Below are 4858 nucleotides of genomic sequence, written 5' to 3'. Positions count from 1 at the left end.
CGAAGAAAACAGATTATATTTTCCTGTTTTCTTCTCCTAAAAAATTGGTGCATCTTATGGAAAGGTGCGTCTTATGGAGCAAAAAATACGGTAGATATTAAAACATCTTGCTACTGAATTTTCAGTTTAGCAGGATGAACACTGTGGACTGAAGAATGGCAGTGGTTTCACCTGAGAAAAGCTTTTTATATCTTTTATTTCAATTGGATTCTTAAAGGACATGCAGCTACATTGCAAATGCAACAAAAATTGACACTAATTGGTGTCCCAGTTGACAGGATCAAGAGAAACACCAGTGTAGAATCATATAGGGATTAAATTACCAACTGAGCCACAGGAAAGACTTCTGCAGCTCATGCTGGGGAAGAACAGATCAAATTATGTGCCTCTTGAATCAAAGCAAAAGACAGCAGTAGGAAATAAGTAATCAAAGCTGCCAGTTTGATATTGTTCACAAATGCTAAAATACATTTCAAGTTTTTTTCAAAGCAATCACTTAGGATTGTATACACACATTGTAGACCATCACTGACAAAGTAGATAACAAATGTATTTGAAAGTGTAAGACCTATAACTATATATATGAACATCCCATGTTATTCTGGCAAATTACAGGGGATCTCTCTGCAATGACACATCTACCTGTGTAGTCTTACGTGTGTTCATAATGTTTACAAATAATTTTTATACCCTCACAGAACACAGAGATACCGCTAGCTATCCCCCGTCCTTTATCTTTGAACACGTTATATCCAGGCCACCTAGCTATTTATTGTAGTTATTTATTCTTGTTTCCTCTTTGCAAGCTCATGTCTCGCTGTATGACTTGCAGTGAAAAAATCAGAAACATTAGCTGAATCCTTGCATTACCTTGAGCAAACAATTTAAAAAGCTGGGGTCCTGAGCCGTATGGAAAGACTACCCATTTACAGCAGCCTTTTGCCTTCTTCAATTTCTGTGATGACGCAGATGAAGGAAGGGTCAGGGCTAGAACATTTCCTTCAATGTCTGTGGGTTTCTCATGTTTTAAGGAACAATTGAATAGTATGTTGTACAACAACTGGATCAGGAAGCATTCACCTTACTAAAGCATGTACCATACCCTTTGTTTCCAGAGTTTATTTTTAAAAATAAAGAACCTAATTTTCTTTCTTTCATTCTTTTTTCAAACGAGTACTAGCCACAGGCTGCATTTGGCTTGTTCTTCATAAACCTTCTCCTTCAGCAAATTCCAGATGTCACGAACTGAGATGTTTTCAAAATAATGCCAGAATATTCACTTGTTTAGATTTCTTGAATTTTTAGCTTCATCTGGGCATACAAGAGAGTAAATGCAGCTCATGGAGCAATGAAGATAGAAACAAATTTTGTTCACAGTTAGCTTTTTATGCTATTATACTTTAAAGCTTAAGGGTTTTCCCCTATACAGTTCAGTATCATTGATTGATGGCCTTTCATAACACCACAATAAGTTGCTGACATAAAATATATTGTGTGTTTTATAACTCTCCAGAGTGATGCAATTCGCCTCAGAATATGTCTGTTTAATAGATAATGCCACTTTATTCTTGTAGATTGTGGCTGAAGAGCAATGGCAGTGAGCCCTGACAGAATGCTAATCTGAAGAGGCTATAGTAAAAGTAGATTTGCAAGTTGCTGGTTGGGAGGAGCATTTTAAATACAGAATACTTCAGAAATGTGTTTATGGTTCATAAATGCTGGGGAGAAATACAAAATGCAAATTCATTGTAACCATGCCGATAATATCTAAATGCTAATGAGTTCTTCTGAGTTCTTTTAATGTACATAATTGAATTTTGAAAGAGGGGTCATCATACTGAAAGCTCTGCCAGGTGATGGTCTTATTTAACACAAATGATTGCTGATCTGTTTGTATGGGATCCAGTCAGCTTATAAATAAATGGCTGGACAATTTGTAATTTACCACTTTTTTTCTGGCCTTGCAGAACAGATCTCCGCCCCGCCCCCCATGCCTCTCCTTTTCCCTTCTCTTGAGTGTCTTTTTTTTAAAGGTTATACATATAACAGTGGTGCTGGGTTTTCTCTGTCTCAGTGTTTATTAATTGATGAGCACCATTTTGGGAGACAATAAGTGCCCTGCAAGTGGGATTAAAACTGATGCTCAGGATGCTAATGATATTTTGAATGGCATGTTCTCTTGGTCTTGAGCAATTTAAAGTTCTAAAAACTGTGGACTTCCGGCTTGACGTCGCGACGAGACAGCAGCAGGAAGACAGAGCTCTGTCCCCTGGGCTGAATCCTGACCTTGTTCGGGACACCGTAGGGTGTCGGAACCACCCTGGAGGGGTGGTGAACTGGGGGAGAAAGCCTGTTGATCACGGGGGGCAGCGGCCACCCCGTTCGATCCAGGAAACTCCCCAGTCAACGAACGGGCAGAAACAAGCAGCTTCGGCTTGCTTGCAAGTCGCTGGCAGCCGGCCAAAGAAGCAAGAATCAGCCTTTTGACATCGCTGTTTACCATCGGGTGAGACTTTTATAACTAATTGCTTATACCCCTGAAAAATTCCTATACAGTATATGGAAAAAGAAATGCTGTCCCTCAGAAACTAAAAAGCGGCAGAAGATCTGGTGAGAGGGATAGCTGATGGAAAGGAAATAACTTTAAAATATACTTTGAAAATATTACAGTTTGATGCTGTGAAGCTTGAGAAATTTTCCTGCAACCTATACTTGATAATTTGAATTTTATTTTGACTATTTGGAACCTCTTGGCGTGGAGCCCAGGAGCTGTGACCTTGACTACTTGGCTGTTATTCCCTTTTGACTTCCTCTGAGCTTGGCTGGGAAATTAACCCTAAAGTGGACTTTTAAGGCCATCAGCCGTGGATACAATATTACAATATTGCGATGGCACAACAAGGAGAATTCTGGAATGGAATAAAACTTGCACTTGAAAGAATATTGGACACCGTGAAATCTCACTATGAAGAAGCAAAATTAGATAACCAACATCAGATGGATTGTGGTCTGCCGGCAGCAGGGAACGGCAAGGAAGGAGATGGGAATATCTCAGATGAGGCATCCCAATTAAAACAGCAGCTTGAGGAAATTGTTCCAAGAGAGGCACCGGTCTTGGATCAGGGAGGACTGCCAGGGAGGGACAAGGGGAAAAAGACAGCAAAATTAACCAGAAGCTGCCTGGAGGACTCACTGAGGATGGACTGGGTGCATAGAGAGTTGGTGGGCATAGATCAGACCTATAAAATGGCTTCAGAGGACATGAGGGATGACAGAAAACTTGAAAACACAGTAATATTAAATGAGAAAGAAATTAGAGAGGGAATTACCTAGAAAGACGAAAAAAGGGAAAACAAGGAAGGGCCTCTTAATACTGAAAACAGGTTTATATTCACCATTTGGATTTGTAAAAGGGTATATTCTGTATATTAAAAAGGAGAATTAAATTGAAATAAGGGAGGCCTAATTAGAGTAAAGATGTAATATGGTGATTTTTTATTTTAGGTAAACTAAATTAGATATAAAGCTGTGTTATGGATCTGGAACCACCTTTAATAAAAATGTTACTAGAAGACTGTTAATAGAAGAATTATTAGAAGAATTTTATATAATATGAGAGTAATATTATGATAGTGGTCATATTGTGTACTAAAATCTGTATGTGAATGGTTTGAATGCTTGAAAGATGTTTGGAATTGGGGGGGACAACCAGGAAAACACTGAGATGTAAAAAACAAATAATTGTAAGCAAAATATTTAACACGATGTCTGATAAGCACAAAACAATGTAGATAGACCGGAAAACTAATAAAATGTTTAAAACAAAAAACAAAACTGTGGCAAACACACTTCCCCGTATGTTGTGATTCCCTTTTTCTCTTCTTCTCTAGATCCTTGCATCTAAGTATCCTCTGCTTTCTAATACCATCCTCATTCATCTGGATGGGACATTTCAGTCCCCAAGAATTACATTGTGTTACAGAATTTACATAGAACTAGACCTATGATCTAGGTAAGTGGTGAGCAAAGTGCAGCTTTGGGAGAATGTTGGTGGTAACACAAGCTTCTCTTGTGTCCTCAGTGGGGAGATATGTGGAAGGGAAATTGTTATTTCAGCACTTAGGGACCTCCAGGAGTGGCAGCTTTTGCTTCAGAGGGACTGGAGGGTTTTCCACAACTCCGGCAACCTCCTAAAACCCAGAAATTAAAACTGGAAGTAGCTTTCTGGGTATTTCCATTCCCCCCAAAAAAGGAAATAGCCTTTTCCAGATATTTATAGGTCTGGCCCAGCCTACTACAGGGGAGCAGAGTATAAATATGGCCATGAAGCCAACCAAAGTTATTAACACTTGATGAAGGCATTCTACAACATGGTCAACTGAAGAGCTGTAAACAATGTCCCCAAATTCCAGGCACTTGTCATTTAGAACTTTTAAAAACAAAACAGACGAAAAGCCATGCACCAACTTTTGTGTCCAGCTGTTCAGGAAAGGGTTTATCTATATGCATGAAAAGGGGCAATGTGTTAATTCTGTCCACCCCCACCCACCCCCATTTTTGTTTTCCATGTGTAGTCTGAAGAGGACAGTAAAGGAGGGTACTGTATCTTCAGAATGTCACTCTCCATAAATGGATAGCAACAATGGGAAGTGGGTACAGTAAAGATTCTTTTGAAAACTTGAATAGGGCTCTTAGTCTGGCCCTTATTAATTATAGACAAATGTACCCATTCTTTGCTGACCCTGGCAGCCTCTGTTTTGGACTCTAACTCCCAGATCACTAATCACGATAATAACTGGTCTGGCTGGCTAGGCAGATTCTCAGCGCGGTAGTTCATTTACAAATTCCTCTGTCAAGA

At 39.3% G+C, this 4858-nt stretch overlaps 1 long non-coding RNA gene across 1 annotated transcript; it reads right to left on the bottom strand.

The window, feature by feature from the left end:
* Positions 1-3040: 3040 nt before the first annotated feature.
* On the bottom strand, positions 3041-3839 carry LOC144586996 (uncharacterized). The gene is made up of 2 exons (XR_013542116.1): positions 3274-3839; positions 3041-3239 (listed from the first exon to the last, which is right to left on the bottom strand). It is a non-coding gene; the product is annotated as an uncharacterized LOC144586996 (long non-coding RNA).
* Between the last annotated feature and the right edge of the window lie 1019 nt (positions 3840-4858).

This window comes from Pogona vitticeps, chromosome 2 (genome assembly GCF_051106095.1).
Source record: "Pogona vitticeps strain Pit_001003342236 chromosome 2, PviZW2.1, whole genome shotgun sequence".
NCBI classification, from domain to species: domain Eukaryota; kingdom Metazoa; phylum Chordata; class Lepidosauria; order Squamata; family Agamidae; genus Pogona; species Pogona vitticeps.
This window is presented reverse-complemented; position numbering and strand designations above follow the sequence as displayed.